The sequence below is a fragment of the Prionailurus viverrinus genome, chromosome D3, assembly GCF_022837055.1.
Source record: "Prionailurus viverrinus isolate Anna chromosome D3, UM_Priviv_1.0, whole genome shotgun sequence".
In the NCBI taxonomy this organism is placed as follows: Eukaryota; Metazoa; Chordata; class Mammalia; order Carnivora; family Felidae; genus Prionailurus; species Prionailurus viverrinus.
In genome coordinates, this window is record NC_062572.1 from 65234740 (window position 1) to 65258393 (window position 23654).

Genomic DNA, 23654 nt, shown 5'->3' on the forward strand with positions numbered 1-23654 from the left:
AACCTAAATTGAAAGAGTTAGATGAGAAATAGAGAAATTCACATCATTGAAGGAACTTTTTCCCAGGCTTTCTCATATCTGATAGAAGTAGACACAGCTCAATAAAAAACCTACAAAATCTAAATGAATTAATAAGTCTGAGCTAATTATCAAATTCCATACGTAGTATTATTTCAAGTGAATATAAAATATTTAGTAAAACTGACTATAAGGTGCCCATAAACAAGTTTCAAAATACTTCAAAGGACAGAAATAATTCGGTTTGTTCCCTAACCATAGAGGCATTAAGCAAGAAAGTAGTGGAAAATACTTTCTGAAAAACTCTACTGTTAGAAAACTAAGCAAAATCTGCCTAAATAGCCAATGGGTCACAGAAGAAATCTCAACAGAAATTAGGAAAAAAGTGTAAACTGAATGAAAATGATAACACTATAAAACAGAGATAAAATCTATGAAATACAGCTTAAAATGTGCTTAGAGAATATAGGGACTTCTATGCACATATTTGAATAGAAAAGAATGGGGAAAGTGATCTCACTATTTATTGCAGAATGTTAGAAAATAAAAAGGAAATTCAACCCAAAGAATGTGAAGAAAAAAAATGACAGAAAAATAAATTAATAAGATAAATAAAAATCTGGAGTAAAAAAGAAAAGCCCAACAAATCTAAAATAATTTTTTGATAGGATTATGTTAATGATAATTTCTGACAACATTGACAAGAAAACAAAAGGGAGAGAAAAGTACAAATCACAAATGATACAAGAAAGTAAAAAAAGGCAAGCCACAGAGCAAGAGTTAGAAAATATATTTGCAATGCTTATTTCTGGCATAGGAATTGCATACAAAAATATGTGAAGAAAAATAAATTTTTAAAGACACATTCCAATTTAAAATGGACAAAAGGATTGTAGAGACACATCACTGAGAAAGATATAATATCCCAGTGGCTAATGATCATATGAAAGGAGCTTAGCAGCAGCAGTCTTTACAAAATGCAAATTAAAACCACCCACAGGACAGTTCTACACAACCACTGAAAGGCTTAAAAGGGTCAATGAAGACAAAACCAAAATTTTTTTGACAATACCTAATGTTGATAAGAATGTGGGGCAACAGAAAGTCTTAAGCACTGCTTTTGGTCTTTATATTGGTACAAACATTTTGAAAAACTGTTTGACAGTATCTACTAAAGCAGAACATAGACCTAAGCTATGGCCCTGCAATTCCAACCATTGCTAACTTTTAAACTGAAATGACTACATCCAAGTACAAGAATGTTCCTAGCAGCATTATTCGCAGTAGACAAAAATTGAAACAACTAGATTCAATAAATAAATTTATATGCTGAAATACTATTCAGAAATGAAAAGAACAAAATGTTGCTGTATATAACAAAGGTGAACCTCATAACTGCAATGTTGAATGAGAGAAACCAGATAAGAAAAATTAAACACAGGAAGATCCAACTTCTTTAAATTTCAAAAAAAAAACTCAAGAAAACCCAATCAATGTTAATAGAAGTCACATAGTAATTATCTCTGTAGGAGGTAAAAATTGAGATGAAGCACAGTACAGATTTCTGTGGTGTTAATAATATTCCCTGTCTTGGTCTGGACAGTAGTTACTAAGTACTTTGGATTTTCTTTTAATACATTAGGTTGTTCAGTAATACTTTGTGTACTATGTTGTATGTCTGTGTGTGTGTGTATTTCTACATTTCAGTTTGCTACATATTTTACATGGGTAAATATATTTTCAAGGACAGGTACAAACACAGTAGGGTAGATATTAAAGTAAATGCATGTAAGGGAGGAAAATATCACTGGTAATTGGATGTAAAGCAAAAAAATAAATTAGAGATGGACTCTGCATAATTTATTATGCAACTATGATCTTTCCCCCTCCCCAAACTGAGTATTCTGAACTTTAGTTTTCCCAGTACCTACTCAGTTTGAATCCTATTTCACAACGACCTCCAGTTCCCCTATTGATTTACAGTAATATATCAGTTCTAAGCTGTTTCCTTACCCAGGTACAGATGTTATAAAAATACATGGTATGAGGACTGAAAGTACTAGGAATCAGCTCTGCATATAAAGACTATGCAAAGAAAATGTATATTAAATGTGAACTTCTTGAACTTCTACATAAAATGAATATGCATTTTCAATGTTCTTCCCATGGTCTCAGCCTTACCAAAAGAAATGAAGAAGATTAAAGTCATACATTTCACCTGGCAATCCTAAAAACTCCACAACATGTGAGGAGTTGGATTATGTATATAATTCAGCAAGGGGGAAAGTTCAGGGTGCTGAAACCATCATCTAGCATCAGATTGGAGGGATAGGAATGGGATGGTTTAGAATTCCATGACCTCATACTTCCTTCCAATTATTCAATGCTAAGAAACAATCCATTATCCCAGAGGAAAACAGCTCCAATCCTCACATAACTGAACCCATTCTGCACTGAGTACTGCTTGCAATGCCAGAAGTCCAGATACAGCAAAGCACATGTCCAGAATAAAAAATGAAGGTGAAATGTGGCTTTGACATCATCATCCTTGCTTCATGCAAACTTCCTTTACCTTACAGAGTCACTCTTCACCAAGTTAGTATTCATCTGCTTATCGGTTTTTCCCTTTTTTCCTCCACAAACGCATGCCTTCTTTCAGGTGAAAAACTAATAACTATTGCTCACAGCATACTTTGAAATAAAGTCCTTTTGTGACTTCTCTTGAGAAGATATGTATTTTAAATACTTATATCTGTGAATATAACCAAACATGCTTCTGTACCCTAGGAAATTAATAAAGGAGTGAAAAATAACCTGTGTTCCTACCTGAGCCTCTAAAATCACATAATTCAATGTAATCATGTAAAATAAATGTGATTATGCTACTTTATCTCTCTTCACAGTATCTCTTCTTGGAAAGCAGAAAACATATTTGAGCAATATCGGGAAAATTAAGATCAATTTTTAAAGATATTTACTTAAGTGGGAAGGAAAAAAAAAGACAAGAAATTGAAAAGTTTAACTTAGAAAATCATTTGATACTCAACAATGTATCCATAATCTGGATAAAGAAAAAGTCAATGATAGTTTGGTTAAGTCTTTTAGGGCTCCTGGACTCGATTTCTTCATAGACAGGGTGGGGTCACACACACACAAGACCAAGCAATTCTCAGATACCTTGATGGTATCCTCAACTCAATTCTGACACTACTAACCTGGAGATGATAACAGATTCCACAGATTAAAGGGCTTAGTCCTACAAGACTGTCCTCCACCCCCCACTCCAAATGCTGGTCACCACTGACACACTGGCTACACACCAAAGTTTCCTCATTAAAGGAATTTAATTTGCTAGAAAGGCTCACAGAACTCAGAGTAACACATTTACCAGCTAATTAAAAATATAATAAAGGATACAAATCAATAGGCAGATAAAGAGATATGTAGGGTGAGGTATAGGGAAAGGACAAGGAGCTTCCATGCTCTCTCAGAGCACTCCATTGTCCTGATCTCCACGTGTTTACCCGTTTACCCAGCCAGAAGCTTTCCAGGCCCAGTTCTTTTGGGTTTTTATGATGACTTCATTGCATAGTAATAATTGACTAAGCCATTGTCCAGGGGCTGATTCTTCCCTCCCCACAGTTTCAATCCTCTAATCACAAGATTGGTCTTCTTGGCAACCAGCTCCTGCCGGTTATATCAAAGTCAAATCATAACTATTAAAATGTTGTATTTTTAGAAGACTGACCACAGTGACACAGTTAGAAATAGCTAAAATTAATTTAGTCTAGTTTATACATTTCCTGTCCCCCTCCCATTCTTTTTTGTAACTGATATATAATCTATTAATTAACTTTTGGCATCAAACGCATTTAGTCCATTTGAAGTGTAGTCGTGGCTCCCAGAATTGTTGATTTCTACTGAAGTTCTAGAAAATTATGAAGTGTCATCAAAACATCTAAGGTTAAACTTTATCAATGTCTAGAATGCAGCATGGGCCAAGAAACAAATAGAGAAAGGAAGAAAAGAAAACACACACACACACACACACACACACACACACACACACACAATACAAAGGAGACAACAAAGGGTTGGAAAATCGGAGAAATGATAGCAAGAGTACTGGAGAAGGAAATAAGTTAGGCAGAGAGATAAGTGAGGAACTAATGAAGAAAGAGAAGAGAAGGAGAAGGGAGGAAAAGAAAAAAGAATTTCCTTTTGAGTAGAAAAGTTATATCTAATTTAGTAGTCCACCAGCAAATGGCTGGTTAGTAGCCACAGAAATATGCTTCTTTTTGACTCCTGCTATTATGCTCTGTTTCCTCTGTCTTCTCCTTTTGTCAGCTGTCTTTTTTTATCCTGGGCTTATTGTTAAATGTTTTATTTTTTTATTTAAAAATATTTTTCTAATATTTTTATTTACTTTTGAGAGACAAAGAGACAGAGCGCAAGATGGGAAGGGGCAGAGAGAGAGGGAGACACAGAATCTGAAGCAGGCTCCAGGCTCTGAGCTGTCAGCACAGAGCCCAAGGCAGGGCTGGAACCCACAAACCGCGAGATCATGACCTGAGCTGAAGACAGACGCTGAACCAACTGAGCAACACAGGGGCCCCTTGTTAAACTTTTTATATTATCATACAGCAAAATTAACTTTTTTCTTTTTGTGTATGTTTCTATGAATTTTAACACACATGTAGATTATGTAACCACTACCATAATTAAGATACAGTTCCATCACCCCAAAAAACTTCCTTGTTTTACACCTTTATTGTTATATCCCCCCCACAAAGTTGCCAAACTTTGGCAACCATTGATATGTTCTCCATCACCATAGTTTTATCTTTTTGAGAATTTCACATAAATGGATCAAATAATATGTATGATGGCCTTCTTTCACTCAGCATAGCATTTTATGAGAATCATCAAGCTTTTGCATGTATTAACAGTTTGATCTTTTTTATTGCAAAGTGGTATTAAATTTTATGGATGAACCATAGTGTGTCAGTAACCCAATAAAGACATTTGGGTTGTTTACAGTTTTTGTCTATTATAAAGAAAACTGCCAGAAACAGTCATGCTCAGGATTTTGTGAAAATCTTTTTATTTCTTTAGGGCAAATGCCCAGGAGTTGGATAGATGGGTCTTGTGGTAAGTTTGTTTCATTTTATAAGAAACAGCTAAACCCTTTTCCAAAGTTAAATGTCCATTTTTGCATTTCTATCAGTAATACATGTGTTCCGGTGCACATCCTCACCAACAGTTGGTATTATTAGCATTTTTCATTTTAGTCTTTCTATTAGGTGTGCAAGGCGTATAGAGATATTGCATTTTGGTTTCAATTTGCATTTCTCTAGTGGTTAATTATATTGAGCATCTTTTCATGTGGTTACATCATTTTTGATGGAGTGTCTGTTGTTAAAAGATAAATTGAGGCACATTCAAATATTCAGGGCTTTCTTTGAACATACATCATTTAAAATTGGGCAGAAGCAAACAAAAAGTGGTTAGAATGCTCTGCCAACAGGAGCTAGGGGCAAATTTTGTATAGAGAAGAATTAGAAGCAAAGCGATTATTTAATTGGCTACAGTTTAAGTGATTGCTTAATGTGGGGAAGCTAAATTTGTTGTTTGTGATTGGATGTTCTTAAGTTTCATTTTCTTGGATTCTAGTGCATTGACTCTGGCTTAGGTTTCCGTTTGCTACATAGGCTACAAAGACATGAGAGATTCCCCAGTCAACTGGCCTCCTTTGGTTAATTAATGTAACACTGTTCAAATATTTAATTATTTTTTAAAAAAATTTTAATGTTTATTTTTGAGAGAGAGATAGAGAAAGAGAGAGAAAGCACAAGACACAGAGAGGCAGAGAGAGAGAGGGAGACATAGAATCTGAAGCAGGCTCCAAGTTCTGAGCTGTCAGTGCAGAACCTGATGCAGCGATTGAACCCACGAACTGTGAGATCATGACCTGAGCTGAAGTCAGACACTTAACTAACTGAGCCATCCAGGCGCCCACTTAATTATTTCTTTAAAATTGGATTGTTAGTTTTGTTATTGCTGAGTTTTGAGATTTCTTTGTATATTTTGGTGGAATATATGTTATTTATAATATATAAAATATAAATAATTATAATATAATATCTATACTTATATATATACATTATAAGGGGAATATATATATATTACATAGGGGAATTATATGTATATACATATATATACAATCTCTTATGTGATTTACATATATGTTCCATGAATCTGAAACTTGTCTATGCATTCTTTTTTTAATGTTTATTATTTATTTTGAGAGAGAGTGTGTGGGGGAGGGGCAGAGAGAGAGAGGGAGACAGAGAATCCCAAACCAGCTCCATGCTGTCAGCACAGAGCCTGACACGGGTCTTTATGACCTGAGCCGAAATCAAGAGTCCAATGTTTAACCAACTGAGACACCCAAGCCACCCCTACTTCATTTTTTTTTAGTGTTTATTTATGAGAGAGAAGAGACAGAGAGAGAGTTGGGGAAGGGCAGAGAGAGAGGGGCATAGAGGATCTGAAGTGGGCTCCTCACTGACAGCAGAGAGCCTGATGTGGGGCTTGAACTCATAAATTGTGTGATGGTGACCTGAGCCACCCAGGTGCCCCTAAGAATTTTCTGACAGTGACTTTGGCAAAGCAAAGTTTTTTAATTTTGAAAAGTATAATTCTTTATCATTTTTTTTCTTAATGAATTATAGTATTGCTGTCATTTCTAAGAATTCTTGATCTAACCCTAGTCCGGAACATTTTTTTTTAGTTTTTTTTTTTTCTTGAATATAGTTGAGACACAATGTTACGTTAGTTTCAGGTGTACCACATAGTGATTAGACAAGTTTATAGATTATGCTCTGCTCACCACAAGGGTAGCATCTGTCATCATACAAGCTATTACACCACCATTGACTACGTTACCTATGCAGTGCCTTTAATTCCTGTGACCTATTCTTTCCCTAACTGGAAGCCTGTATCTCCCACGCCCTTTCACATTTTGCACATTCCCCTACCTTAAGTTTTTTTTTTTCTTAATAGTTTCCTTTCATTTCCATTTATAATCTACTTGTAGTTAATGTTTTAATAAGGTATAAGGTTTAGGTTAAGCTCCACTTTTGTTTTCATATGGATTACCAACTGTTCTAATATTATTTGTTGAAAAGATTTTCCTTTCTTCCTTAAATTACTTTTGTGCATTTTTTTGTCAAGATAACTGGCCACATTTACATAGGTTTATCTTGAACTCTTCAGGATATTCCGTTGATCTATGTGTTTATCCATTTGCCAAAACCACACTGTCTTTATTACTGTAGCTTTATAGTAAGTTTTAAGTTTTGGTAGTGTGGTTCTTTCAACGTTATTCTTGTTTTCCAAATTGCTTTAGCTGTTCTAGTTCCTTTAACCTCTCATATACATTTTATTTATTTTTGTAAGTTTATTTATTTATTTTGAGAAGAGGGGGGCAGAGGGAGAGGGAGAGAGAGAATCCCAAGCAGGCTCCATGCTGTCGGTGCAAAGCCTGATGCAGGTCTCAAACTCACAAACCATGAGATCATGACCTGAGCAGAAATCAAGAGTCAGATGCTTAACCAACTGAGCCCCCCTCTCATATGAATTTTAGAATTGGCTTGTCTACATCTATAAAACTCCAGCTGGGATTTGGTTTGGTGTTGTATAAGCTTCATAGATAACTTTGAGAAGAACTAACATGATTACTATGTTGAGTCTTTCAAACCATGATCTTGGTAACTCTCTCCATTTATTTAAGTCACTTTGATTTATCAACATTCTATAGTGTTCAGAATATAGCTCCTGTACATGTTTTGTTAGATTAATACCTAAGTATCTCATTTTTTAAGTTATTTAAGTGATATTGTGTTTTCAAATCTTGTTTTCCAATTTTTTATCATTTGTACATAGAAACATACAGTTACACTTTTTATATTGACCTTGTATCCTAGAACCTTATAAAACTCACTTACTAGCTCTTGGAGTCTTTTTTTATTATTATTATTATTATTATTATTATTCCCTGGGATTTTCTGTATACAATTTTATGACATTTATATTATCTTTGCAACCCGTATATAAATCTAAAATTATTCCAATATAAAATGTTTAGTTTAAAAAATTAATAGGAAGCACATATGCCAATGTCAAAGTTCTGGGTTTTCTTGTAGTAAGGTAGGACTAAAGTCCATTTTAGAATACTAGCCCCAAATGTAAATTGTTATCAGTCGTCTGGTTTAACCATGATTCAGCAAAGGTTTAGCAAAGGAAAAGTGTACAAATGACTGTATGACACATGTATATAAAAGATCTGTATCAACAAATGTTTCCCTGAAATGTAAGGGTTTAAACAGGCTTATTACACACAGAAATTAGATTTTGGGACACGACAGAAGTGCTTAAAATACTGGAAATGGCTTGGGAAGAGTTTGTGGTACAGCTTAAACACCAAATTAAGAGATTTGTGCTTTTTTGAGTTGTCCATTCAATAAACATTTATTGAGTATGTCTCTACCTATGGGCTACTATAAGGACTGAAGCTAAAAGGGTGGATTAAACTGTGTTTATACAGAAGAAATATATATTCCAGTGAGGAAGATAAAGTTATAAACATCATCAAAGAATCACAATAACATGCAATAAGTGTTATAAATGGAAATGCACATTTACTCATTCTAACCAAGTGATTATTTGAAAATATAAGCCACCCCTGGGTGGCTCAGTTGGTTAAGTGTCTGAGTCTTGATTTTGGCTCAGGTCATGATTTCATGGTTCTCGAGATTGAATCCTGTATCCAGCTCTGCACTGACAGTGTGGAGCCTGCTTGGGATTCTCTCTCTCCCTTTCTCTCTGCCCCTCCCCTGCTCATGATCTCTCTCTCTCTCTCTGTCTCTCAAAAATAAATAAGTAAACATTAAAAAAAGAAAATATTTTATGCTTTCAAGGGGTAAGGAGTGCCTATCTAAGGTAACTTTAAATGACTGTAACTCTTTCATAAGAGTAAATGAAGTTATTTCAATCTATTTCCCAAATCCAGTCATTCATGAATTATGCCTTTCCTGCCCAGAGATTATCAACCTATGCCAGCTAGTCTTCAGGTTATTATTAGCAGCACCTGGGGTGGTCTCAAGTTTGCATTAAGTCATCACCAAAATTTCGTGCTGTTATGAATTTAGAATTCAAGCTCATTTCTAGAATTGTACACCTTTGTTAGACTCATTTGATCCCCATTTATGGAGTTAACAAAGAGAACGAACATATATCTATTGAGCATATGTAGGGACCAAAAAATGTTTTAGGAACTGTGGGATAATAGATAGAAGCATAATGATGGTCCTTGCCTTTGAGGAACTGATATTCTATTAGATAAACAGATTTTGTTACCACATTCTACCACAAGTGCTACCAAAAGGAATCCAGTTCTGTAAGCTTCTCCTTCTGGTTTTGTATTTTGATCATTTAATATTTACTATCGTTTTCGACTATTTCTAAAGTTTCCCTTTGCTGCTGTCCTTGAAAATGAATGACAGAGTTAAAAGGTATTGAGGGTAATTCTAACTGTGAAACCTGTTTTGCAACATTCCTCTGCCAGGTAATGAGTAAGAGTGGTCCTTGGTGTAAAAATGAAGAAAGAAAAATTTGTGTTCAGCATTTTCCTATTCACTTTCTACATTTCCTCCTTTTTCTTCTTAATCTCCTAAGCATCTGAAAATCTCAGAATTTACCACATGGCACCCACACTGAGTAAAGAATTTACCTTAAACCCAAATTTGGCTTTTCCCCTTCACTTTTCTCATCTTTTTTAAAAAACTTTTCTGGGCTTTTCCCCACCCTTGCTAGGACTTATCTGATTGATTAGATTCAATTCAGTATTGAGTCATAATGGCTTCCTGTAATTATTCCCCTTATGTTCTATTTATAATTTAGCAGATACTGTACTTGAAAAACCATGAGACTTGTAACATGAGACTTGTAAGGAAAAGATGAAAAAAGTTTTGAATGCTGTGGTAGGGACACTAAATACAAAATCACATTGGTGACTCTTTGCTATAAGGATTGTCCCTGTCTTGATAATTCTCTGCATCTCTCTTTCAGCTGACTTCTCTGTGATCAGAGGAGAGGATATATGTTTTCTCTCTGTCATGAGATTTTGAAGTCTTTGAGCAGCTTGAAAAAACTCAGATGAATCTTGAAAACAAGGGTTTATTCAAGAAGGCAGGGATGAAAGTAATTTTCCTTTGTTACTTTTGCAATATCTTCAATAACTCCGGAGTCAAAACTAAAACCTGAGAACAGATAACTGATAATAAATAATGTTTCCTTATCTGCCTGGGCAGCAGCTTACATGTATAATGTGGTTCTTTGTATTTGTGTATGTACCACAAGCTGCATTTTCTCTTCCCAGGTCTCTGTAGATTTAGTTACAATCATCCAATCTTTGTGTCATTTTTATGGTCCCTTGTGATGTTGTGATGTTTGCTTTAGTCTACCTTGTGTCAGTATCTATTGAGGTTTCACTCTGAAGCACAGTATTAGAAAAATAAAAATATGTTCTCTTATTTTTCTACATCACCAAACTTGGTAAGGATGACACTTCCATGCCATACTTGACCTCTTCTATAACATGTACAACGTATTGTGTTTCTTGCCTATTCTTGGTATTTTATTTTTTTGTTTTATTAGGCAATGTGTATTTTTATAACTCATACAATACAGATCAATATGTTAAAAATTTTACACTGCCATTCTCTTGGCTTCTTCAAAATCCTGGGCAAGCAATCTAAAATGATCCTACATTTATGTTGAAACCTCATATGCTTATTTGTGATGATTGCGTCAACCCAAAATAACAACATCATTAATATCATTTCATGAACATTAGTGAAAATTTCCAAAAAACAAACCCAGCATTGTCATTACAACTGTTTGGTAGGAAAAGTTTGAAAAGGCTACAGAGGACAGTGGGCACAATGTTTACCTCTAAATGAATCAGAAGGGGTATAAAATGGTTACAGTGGGATACAACATGAGGTTTATATAATTCCATTCCTTGACAAACCTTATTATTGAATATATTTAATATTTTTATTAGAGTATTAATAGATCTATTTTATAGATGAGGATATTAAGGCACAGCATAGACACTATAGGGGTTTCCTCTTTTGTAGCTTACCTACCTTTATAAATATACTGCTAAAAAATGCATTCCACAGATGTTGATGGAACTGATAAGTCCCTGAAGCCACACTGGAAAATAAAAAGATAAAAATGACTTTGTTTACACTGCATACATTTTTGTTAACTTTTGTTTTGTTTGTTTTGTTAACTTTTGTTAACTCAACTTTTGACCTTGTTGAAGCAATGTGCTTTGTTGCTATACTGTCTCCTCTCCAACCTGCATAGGCACTCTGGTAGCCAACCAAAGTGATGAAGAAGAAAGGAGAATAAACCAATTATGACATTTAAAATTTACTGCAAAGTGTTTGGAACCCCTTGAAGACAAAAACTTTATGAAAGTATCTGAGGTTCTACGAAAGTATTGTCTGTTCTTTAGGTACCTCATACACTATAATTTCCCACAGTTTTCTAATCAGCTGAGTAACACTGGCACACAATATTTTTCAGAGCAATGAACAATTTAGCCATAAGAATATTGCTTCATTTATATATTTTTATAAAGAACAGTGTCCTTTTACTTCTAATATATTTTTTTATTATTTATTGTCTCCTCAAGCAAGTTGAACACATGACTCATAATTGAGAGATAGTTCTTTATACATGTGCATCATCTGATGGCTTTGATTGAGGATGATGATGCAGAATGTGTAAAGTATCTGCATTAGTCAATAGAGCAGCAGAAGATATGACTGGAAATGAATGAATCATCAAGTGCAACTTCTGGCTTCTATGAGCAACTTCAGTTCCCATTTGCATTAATGCAGCTTCCTCTCAAATAGCTGTGGATTTTAATAAGATAATGAAATCATGTAATTTTAGAGCTGAAAAGACTTCAGAGATCTTTATACTCCCTTATTTAAAATCTTGGTGGAGACATAATCACTCAGGGTCATAGAGTTTTGGTACAAGGTCATACACATGGTAGAATCCAGTTTGAACCACACTTTTTCTTTTTTTAATCAACCAATGCTATCTCCGTTCAAAATATCTCTGTTCATCTGTCTCTCTTATTGATAAACATTCAAGGAAGTTGAAATAATTTTAAGTTATGTTACTCTGTTTAAAGTTATAAGAAAATGCTGGGGGAAAACACAAATTATTTCTTCTCTTCATTTTTGAGATACTTGAATCTACTTTTGCTGGATATGTACTTCAGAAAATTAGATATAGTCTATAATTAATGTTTAATATTACAAAAGGAAAAATAAAATTTATTTCCTACATGATGAAAGTCAACTGGAAGAATCCAAACCTCTGCCAGATGTCCCATTGAAAGCTGTACCCATTATCATCTAAAATTAAAATGCTCCTTCTTGTTACAAGCATTATTCTCATTGCTTCTCTGTGCACATTGATATTTATGGATCAATATGTAATTTAGTATCAGTATGTTTAATCATAATCATCCAGAGTGCTGTGTTTAGCTGAACCTATAAAATGTACTACAATGATTCTAAAATGTTTAATTTAAGAATCACTGCCTCTGTGCATATGAATCAGAGACCTGTGTTTAATTATTGATAGCAATTAGTACACAGAAGCAGACAAACACCATCTGGTGGTAGAAATGGTTCTATAGCTGTACCCCTTTCACTCTTGGTTTTAAAGTAATGCATCATTGATTGTGTTCCCTTACATGAGAAAATTGGTTTCCTTTCTATACCCCAACTATTGGAATTTCTATCCCTTTAGACCCCATGGTATCAATAACCATTTTTCTCTGACCTAAGATAAAATTATCAAAACTATGGGGGTGGCCAAGTGGGTTTGGTTGTTATAATCAGACTTCAGTGAAAAATTTCAGTAAGAATTCTTCATTCTGTATGCATCTCATGAATAATAATAAGAGTGATATTAAAGTGGGTGAAACTTAAGGTCAAACATTCAGAACAAAAGGCAATGCTCAACATAAAACCTTCGAAGATACTAAATTAACTAATTAGGTGTGTGTTTTACTCAGACAAGAACAGGTGTACATGTATACACATATATGCAAGCCTGGGTATGTGGCTTGTATGGCTTATGTAGACAGACTTCTATCTAATGAAATTTAGAAAAGTGTCTGAAATAAGGGTAGAGGAAACTACCATGACTGTTTTTAAAGGGATCCACCATTGTCATCTTACCTTTGTATCTTTTGATCTTTCAGACCGACTGCTTAAATATCACAGGAGACTGTGCCACCAGGGCCCCAGAGCTGACTCCTCTTTCTTTCTGTCTCTTACTGTTTAACCCAAACTGTGTAGCCTGCAATGCACACTGGGCATAACTGAGCTATATATGTATGAAGGTCTTAATCCTGTCAGCCCTCAGGACAGCAATGCTCAACATAAGGTAGCCCAATCTCCTGGGTAGCCCCTCCGGCATTAGATAGCCTCATCTAGGACTCCTCAGACCAGGGTTTAAAGGTTCACTACAAGGTCTCCACTATAACAGGCATACTGAGTAAAATTAGACTTTCTATTCCACTTCCCTGAACAGAATGAAGCCAGGAGGAGGTGCCATCACACAAACACATATTCAGCAGCCAGGGACAAAGTGACAAAATATTTAAGAGTCTTTCTTGGGATGGGGGGGTTAAGGAACTGCTGGAAGAACTTGTGGGCCAGATGTAAAAAGCACTACACCCAGGTCAAAGTGCAACTAAGATGGAGGATGAAGACTTGGGAGGAGTCCCAGGCTGAGATCTTAAATGTTGGACTATACTTAATTTGGATCTCTCTGTCTTTACATACATTAGCTATTTCTAGCCATCAGAAGCTGGTAAGTCCTTAGGTGGAGGGTGGAGTCCAAGCTGGAGGATGAAATCAATAAAAGCAATTTGTCCATTCACAATGGGGCTCTGGTCTCAGGGAAGGAAGGGCTTGCAGGAGTTCCAAAAGCCCCACCCATTATTGAGGGATCAGTATAATACACTAGTCTGAAAGGAGGTCTGTTATAGCAAGAAGAATGCTTGAGAATTTCCAGAAAGTAAGAGGAAATCAAGGCACAATTAGGTTTCTGGCCTAGTCCAGCAGATTCAGACCACAAAGACATGGGGACCTATGGTAATGTCTCAGAGGCCACTTGTAAGAGCAGTAGTTAAGCAAGGAAAATCTGGGTCCCCCAACTCAAAATAGATCTAATTTATCTATTGTGCATAGTAGGTACCTTTCATCTACTTGGTATAGGATAGTAGACTTTCATGAAAGATTTCACTTGAAGAAAATGCTCAATCATTAAAAAAGCCTCTAAAAAATACTTGACTGGTCCACAAAGGTGATGGGAATGCAGCATCTCAGAAGCCAGGCTGGATCCTGTTCAGGTGAGCAGCATGACTCACCTCCAAAGATGGATGGTGACACATAGGCTTCTGCTGCTCTTGTGACAGGTTGAGGAACTGAGTTAGCCTCTGCAGAGATGACTGTGTAAGAAAGAGAAGAGCAAGGGGATGGGCAGGGGCTGCTGAGACAAACAGACACTCCTAGAGGCAGTGCAGAATAATGAGTGGGTTGGGTACATGGGATGCTGTCTACTGTGCTCTCAGGGACTAAGGCTGGAGAACAGACTGCTGTAAATGGCCTCTGCCAGTTGTGGGGGATTTGATCAGACTCTGATTCTACAAGGAAAGGTACATGGGTTCTTCATCCGATCTACTGACTTAATTCAATTTCCATGAAGAGGTTAAAAGCATCACAGATCACTGTACTATTTCCTTTATACATCGTCCCTGAACTATAGATAATTGTAGCTGCAGCTGTTCATGAAATATTCATTTATTCAAACAAGGCTTAAGAAAAGTCAAGACCAATGACATATTTGCAATGGGGCAAATATGTTCAAAAGGTCATTCACATAGTATCCCCCAAAAAATATCCTGACAGAGGATATAAAGAGATAGTAATTTTTATTATAGAAAAACAACAAATTGAGCCAGATCCTTGCTGCTAGGAAGAAATTCTAATTATATTTTTCCAAAAAGATGCCAAAAAATGGATGCATTCTTACATTGTAAAAACAAGTCTTTTTTTTTTTTTTGGTAACCTTTGCATTTCATGGCAGCAACCCCTCTACCAAAATAATTTGCACAGATTCCTACTGTAATAACCATGTAGGAGTAGGGATTTGGAGGATTTGTTTTAATGTCCAGGACATATCTTTTTGAGATTGCATCAAGTTTCTCATTCAATTCCTGGCCCTTTCTTCCCTGATTCGAGAAGGTCCCTTTGAAAATCTAATTGCTTCAAGAAGGGGAGTTCATAAGCAGGTTGATGGAAATAAAAGGGTGGCTTATCCAATTAGAAGTATGATAATTCAAATGAGCAATTAAAGTTAGAAATTATAGAGAGAATTCCATCTCAAGACTGTAATATAAAAACTTGTATGAGTTTCTAGACTGTTGGTCTGCCTTATGGAATTGGGACTTGCCAGCACCACAAGCATACACAGCAGCCTCCTGCCTTTCCTGAATGGTACACTTTTGGGAGTACTGTAAGTGGATTTTGGTAAGTGATTTCACCAAGATGGCAACACAGGTTGTTCCTGACTTTACTCTCCCTCACAAAAAAAACAATTTACAACTATCCAACAATAAGACACCACTGAGAGAGTTCTAGAACACAAGGGTAAGGCTGAAACACCCCATTGCACAACACTGCCCCTTCTCCAGTTAGTACAGCACCACACAGAGAGGTTTTTCCTGAGCCTTCAGTTCTTCCAGTGGAAAAAGAGAATGCAAGAGGGTACAACCAGTTCTCTCCTGCATTGTGGGTTACAGCCATGGGCATACCCCATTCCCACTCTCAGAGCTTAAAGAGTTGCCTCCCTCCACTAGTAGATTAAGACAACAAGGTGATGTTATTTATGCCTGTTAGAATAGCTATCATCTAAAAGACAACACATAACAAATGCTGACATACATGTAGAGAAAAGGGAGCCCTTATACATCGTTGGTGAGATTGTAAACTGGTACAGTCACTATGGAAAACAGTATGGAGGATCCTTAAAAAATTAAAAGTAGAACTACCATATGGTCCAGCAATTCCCCTTCTGAGAATATATTCAAAGGAGTTAAAATCACTTACTTAAAAAGATATCTGCACCCCCATGTTCATAGAAACATTATTTATAATAGCCAAGGCAGGGAAAAAACCTGTGTTCATCTAAGGATGAATGGATAAAGAAGTCATGATATATACATCATACACACACACACACACACACACGTGCACAATACATACAATAACATATTATATTATATTATAGTGTAGTATAGTATATTCACACACAATGTGATATTATTCAACCATTAAAAATGAGGAAATCTTACCATTTGTGACAACATGGATAAACTTTGAAGGGATTCTGCTAAGTGAAATAAGTCAGAGAATGATAATACCATATGATCTCGCTTATATGTAGAATCCTAAAACAAATACACAAGCAAAAATCTCAGAAAAAGAGAGCAGACTTGTGGTTACCAGATGTGGAGGTAGGAGAAGAGGTGATTGGAGGAAGATAGTCAAAGGTAGAAACTTCCAGTTAGAAGATAAATAAGTACTAAGGATGTGATATACAACATGATCACTACAGCTAGCACTGCTTTATAATATACAGGACAATTGTTAAAAGAGTAAATATCGGGGCACCTGGGTGGCTCAGTCAGTTAAGTGTCTGGCTTCAGCTCAGGTCATGATTCGGCGGTTCATGGGTTCGAGCCCTGTGTTGGTCTCTATGCTGACAGCCCAGAGCCTGAGCCTGCTTCAGATTCTGTCTCCCTGTCTCTCTGCCCTTCCCCCACTCACACTCTGTCTCTCAAAAATGAATGTTAAAATTTTTTTTAATTAAAAAAAGAGTAAATCTTAAGAATTCTCATCACAAAGAGAAAATATTTTCTTCCTTTTCTTTTTTATTGTATCTTTAAGAGAAGATAGATGTCAGCTGAACCTATTTGTGGCAATCATTCGACAATATATGTAAATCAAACCATCATGTTCTATGCCTTGAACTTATACAGTTATATATGTCAACTATTTCTCAATAAAACTGGAAAGGAATGATAATAAAAAAATGTCATTTCTGGAGAAGAATTTCAGAACCCCTACATTTGAAGGCTGAGGTCAAACTGAGTTCCTGAAAAAGGCCAACTAAATATTTGCAATTCCTGACCATTATTATTGACCTGCCAAAGGGTCACCAGAGGTATGTGATATGAATCAAAAGCAAACTATAGCCTGCACAAAATTAGATCTATGGTTTTCACTGAATGATAACAGCAAAATCCAGAGAAATTTCTGGTATATATTTTTTTAAAAAATCTTAGTAAAACAGTTTAAATGTAATGTTTTTACATTATAGTGGAAGGTAAAGAAATTTTACAAAACAAATAGGTCATAATGAAATCTCATTAAAAGTGTTAAGAGCATGGGATACTTGGGTGGCTCGGTCGGTTAAGCGTCTGACTTTGGCCTAGGTCATGATCTCATAGTTTGTGGGTTCAAGCCCTGCACTGGGGGCTCTATGCTGACAGCCCAGAGCCTGGAGCCTGCTTCTGATTCCCTCTCTCTCGGCCCCTCCCCCACTCACACTCTGTCTCTGTTTCTCAAAAATGAATAAATGTTTAAAAAATTAGAAAAAAAACTATTAAGAGCTTATAGAAAAATATACTATAGTTAGATAAATTATTAAAAATGTGGCCCCATAATGCATTAGAATTTGCACAACTATATCTCTTAAAATAACTGAATCTTAAGATTTGGAGATATTTTAAAGGTCTCTAGGCTAATGGTCTCTAGGCTTAAATATCCACAATTCTTAGAGAGGGCCACTGGTTCCTGAACACACCCAGGGGATCATGAGATAAATAGCATCATAATTAAAATTTGGCCTCAGGAGCCATGTATATTCCACATATGCCACTTACCAATTATATAAATTTGGCAGTAACTTGATGTCTGCAAGAATCTGTTTCTTTGTTTGTAAAATGGCCATAATAATGGTACAATTAATCCTCATTATTCAGATTCTATATATTGTAGATTTGCCTACTCACTAAAATCTATGGCAACCCCAAAGTCTATATTTGTGATGCTTTCATGGTCATTCACAGACATGCACAGAGCAGTGAAAAATTTGAGTTGCCCAATGCTCATGTCCCCAGCTTATGTCAAGGTGATACTCTTCCTCTTGTTTCAGTTCTCCTCTTATAAACAATTGTCCTTTTCATGATATATTTAGTGCCATGTTTTACACATTTCTATGATTCTTCTTAGTGATTTTGCTGCTTAAAATGGCTCCCAACCATACTGCTGAAATGCAGTCTAGTGTCCCTAAATACAAGAAATATATGAGGAACCTTATGGAGAAAATGTGTTCTAGATAAGCTTCATTTAGGCATGAATTATAGTGTTCTTGACCTTGAGTTTAATGTTAATAAATAAACATCATACACTAAATCAGATGTCTTCAAACTGAAACATACATAAAATGTGGTTGTATATTGATTGATTGATGAAAATATTGTAACCAGAGTCTCACAGGAATGTAACTTGTATTTCCCATAGGAGCATTGGTTCAGTGTCCACTAATTCACAGCTCTTGGAAAGTTTATAGAACATAACTACCACAGGTAATTGGAATCTATTATACTTAGCTCACGTAGTAGAAATGCACTTTATTTTTAAATTATTTGTATATTTTTAAACTTTATTAGTTTTTTTTTTTTTTGATAATGCATTTTAGGGACACCTGGGTGGCTCAGTTCGTTGAGCATGTGACTTTGGCTCAGGTCATTATCTCATGGTTCATGGGTTCAAGCTCCACATTGGGCTCCCTGCTATCAGCCTGTCAGCAAAGACCTCACTTAAAATACTGTCTCTTTTTCTCTGCCCCTCCCTCACTTGCACCTTCCCCCAAATAAATAATTGTTTTTTTTTTAAAGTGCCTTGGTAGAGATGACTCTTGGTTGAGGAACTCCCAGATAGCTTCAGGATGGGAGCTGGTCACCAGAAAATCCAACTAAGTGATTAGAAGTTTGGAACTTCCAGCCCTACCCTTGGACCTTCAAGGAGGGGCAGTGAGTTCAGTCACTAATGACCAATGATTTAATTTATCATGTCTATGTAATGGAATCTCCATCAAAACCCTGAACAAAGGGTTCAGATAGCTTCCGGAGTGGTGAACATATCTAGGTTCTGGAAGGTAACACGCCCAAAAAGGGCATGGAGGCTTATATTTCTTCCTCTATACCTTGCTGTATGTATCTCTTATTCTGGGTAGTTAGTGTCAGAATTGAATTAAATTATAGGTCACCCAGCTGGTGTCCAAAGAGTTGCAGAACTTCTTAGTGTGGAAAAAATTCTACACACATTTTGTGTCAGAAGTGTTTTAAGTAGAAATAGATCAATTTGTTATCTATGTCTTAATTCAAGTGTCTATTGCAATGTTAGCCATGAAAACCCTGTGTCCCCTTATTAGAGCACTCCTTTTGGAACTGGGTCAACAAACACATTCAGAGTATCCATTGAACATGTTAATTCACTTAATCTGTTACTGATTCTGACAAGGAATAACTTCTCATTCTTCAGTGTCTTGTGGCTTGTTCCGGGGAGGTGAGGAAATAGGTGTATGTTAACCTTTGCAATGAGTTGGTACAATGAAAAGAGTGCTTGGGGTCACCTGAGTGGCTCAGTCAGTTAAGCATCTAACTCGGGATTTCAGCTCAGGTCATGATCTCAAGGTTCATAAAATTGAGACTTGCATGAGGCTCTGCACTGACAGCACAGAGCCTGCTTGGGATTCTCTTTTTTCCTCTCTCTGCCCCTCTCTAGCTAGCATGCATGTACTCTCTCTTGCTCTCCTTCCCTTTCTCTCCCTCTCTCAAAATAAATAAATAAACATTAAAAAAAATAAATAAAAGAAAAAAAGGGCTTGATTAGTATGCCAGAAAGAAATTAAGAGTTCACCATACTTGTGAACACTTTCTTCTTCCAGGAAACAACCAGATAACATTTCCTAGCTTTTTTTTATTTTAAATGGAATTTTACCAATGTAATATGAGTAGAAGTAAAGCCTGCCACTTGGGGACCTGGCCTATATAAATCTTCCATATTTTTTCTTCTTATACTAGCTTGATGCAGATAGGGACAGTGACTTTGGAAGCTACTGGTGAAGCCTGTGTCCTATATTCACACTTTGAAGAAATTGCCTACTGATTAGGAACACCTTCTTTGGACTTTACCTGAATGAGAAACTTCTATCAGATATTAGCTATTGCACATTTTAGTATTTGTTGCAACAAACAAAATTAGTTAATATAGCTAGACTTTTGAGGACAGGAATTCTGTTATGAGCTCTATTATCAGATAGAGATGAGGTTTAAACTCAGATGAGTATTTACTCTTGCCATATTTTGGCATTCTTATCTGTAGAACAGCACTAATTATGCTTTTTCAACCCATCCTACAGGATCACAGGAGAGCTCTAATAAGATAATGGAACAGAGAGAATACTGAAAAGCATGACATATGATATGTGTGCAGAGAATTATAAAATAATTTGGGGTGTCCAGGTCTCTTAAGTGACCAATAAATTGAATTAATACATCCACTCTGTGACCAACTGATCTTGCTTCTACATATGAATGATTTCCTGCTCAGCTTCTGAAATTCTAATTAGTATAGATGAAGCATCATGATGTTCTGAAGAGAGTTAGCACATGGTTCCATATATCCCTGCCTCTCACACCACAGCATGTAGATACTCCCCTGTGCATGCTCATTCAAAGGGAAAACACTAAATTAAAAAACAAAGTCAATCATAATCTAATCTATAACTTTAGTCAGGCCTAAATAAGATTAATCTTACTGTGGTAGACATGCAAATGAGAAAAACACCAATGTGTGATATGAGGACTCAGTAAGATGATGCTGATGGCCTGACTCTGGAAACCCAGAGCAGTGCTTTCAAATTCACAAAATCACATTTCCATTTCTTTCATTATAATTGCATATATAGAATTATATATGTAAAATTGAATATACATATTCTTTTCTTTTTTTAACTAAAGAGCAGCAATATTGATTTAAATTTTCTGTAGGTTATAGAAAATGTTTCCTATCACAAATAATAAGATTTAAAATCCACACTGTTAAAAATTACCTGATAGAGTAAGACAAAGTAAGCTATCCCTGAGTCTTGTCTTTTGAGAGTAGATTCCCGTGGTTCATCACTTACATACAACACCCAATGCTCATCCCAATAAGTGCCCTCCTCAATGCCCATTTCCCATTCTCCCTAACCCCCCAAACCCCACCACCATCAACTTTCAGTTTGTTCTTTGTATTTAAGAGTCTCTTAAGGGGCGCCTGGGTGGCGCAGTCGGTTAAGAGTCCGACTTCAGCCAGGTCACGATCTCGCGGTCCGTGAGTTCGAGCCCCGCGTCAGGCTCTGGGCTGATGGCTCAGAGCCTGGAGCCTGTTTCGGAGTCTGTGTCTCCCTCTCTCTCTCTGCCCCTCCCCCGTTCATGCTCTGTCTCTCTCTGTCCCAAAAATAAATAAACGTTGAAAAAAAAAAACAAAAACAAACAAACAAAAAAAGAGTCTCTTACGATTTGCCAGGGCACCTGGGTGGCTCAGTCGGTTAAGCGACTGACTTTGGCTCAGGTTATGATCTCACGGTTCGTGGGTTTGAGCCCCGCATTGGGCTCTGTGCTGATGGCTTGAAGCTTGCTTCTGATTCTGTGTCTCCCTCTCTCTACCCCTCCCCAACTCGTGCTCTGTCTCTCTCTCTCTCATTCTCAAAAATAAATAAACATTAAAAAAATTTAAAAAAAAGATTCTCTTATGGTTTGCCTACCTCTCTGTTTGTAACTTATTTTTCCTTCCCTTCCCTTCCCCTATGGTCTTCTGTTAAGTTTCTCAAATTCTACATATGAGTAAAAACATATGATATCTGTCTTTTTCTGAATGACTTATTTCACTTAGTGTAATACCCTCCAGTTCCATCCACATTGTAGCAAATGGCAAGATTTCATTATTTTTCATCACCTATTGGTGTTCCATTGTATATATGTATATACGTATCTACACCAACAGTGCAAGAGGCTTCCCTTTTCTCCACATCCTCACCAAACATCTGTTGTTTCCTGAGTTGCTAATTTTTAGCTGCTCTTACCAGATTTAGTATCTCAATGTGGTTTTGATTTGCATTTCCCTGATGATGAGCAATGTTGAGCATCTATTCATGTGTCTGTTGGCCATCTGGATGTCTTCTTTGGAAAAGTGTCTATTCATGTCTTCTGCCCATTTCTTCACTGGATTATTTGTTTTTCGGGCGTTGATATTGGTACGTTCTTTATAGATTTTTGATACTAACCCTTTATCCGATATGTCATTTGTAAATATCTTCTCCCATTCCATTGGTTGCCTCTTAGTTTTGTTGATTGTTTCCTTTGCTGTGCAGAAGCTTTTTATCTTGATGAGGTCTCAATAGTTCATTTTGGCTTTTATTTCCCTTGCTTTCAGAGACATGTCAAGTAAGAAGTTGCTGAGGCCAAGGTCAAAGAAGTTGTTGCCTGTTTTCTCCTCTAGGATTTTGATGGTTTCCTGTCTCACAAATAGGTGTTTCATACATTTTGAATTTATTTTTGTGTATGGTATAAGAAAATGGTCCAGTTTCATTCTTCTGCATGTTGCTGTCCAATTCTGCCAGCATCATTTGCTAAAGAGACATGTCTTTCTCCCATTGGATACTCTTTCCAGCTTTGTCGAAGATTGGTTGGCCATACATTTGTGGGTCCATTTCTGTGTTCTCTCTTCTATACCATTGGCCTATGTGAATGTTTTTGTGGCAATACCATACTGTCTTGATGATTACAGCTTTGTAGTACAGGCTAAAGTCAGGGAATAGATATTATCACGTTTCATTGAATCACTTAGGTCTCTAATTCTCCCCTCATTGTGTAGTAATTTCCTATCCTTCTTTTTCTCAGCTTCATCATTTTCCATAATTTTATCTTCTATTTCACTTATTTTTCCCTCTGCTTCCTCCATCCTTGCTGTCACTGCATGTAGCCTATTTTGCATCTTGTTTATGGCATTTCTTAATTCACCGTGACTATTTCTTAGGTCCTTGATCTCTGTAGCACTAGATTCTCTGCTGTCTGCTATGCTTTTTTCAAGCCCAACTATTAGTCTTATGACCATTATTCTAAATTCATGTTAATATATATTGTTTATACCTGTTTTGAGCAATTCTCTGGCTGTCATTTCCTCCTGGAATTTCTACTACTATATTAAAAAGGGGTCATACAGTGTCCAGGGCCTGGAACTTCAGGAAGTGTTCTTGGAGTGTGTTTCGTGTACTCTGTTGTTGCATCTCTGTTGCATCTCACTGTTCATAGTGGTGGTTTGGATCTTCCACCAGGTGTGCTTTGATTTGTTCAT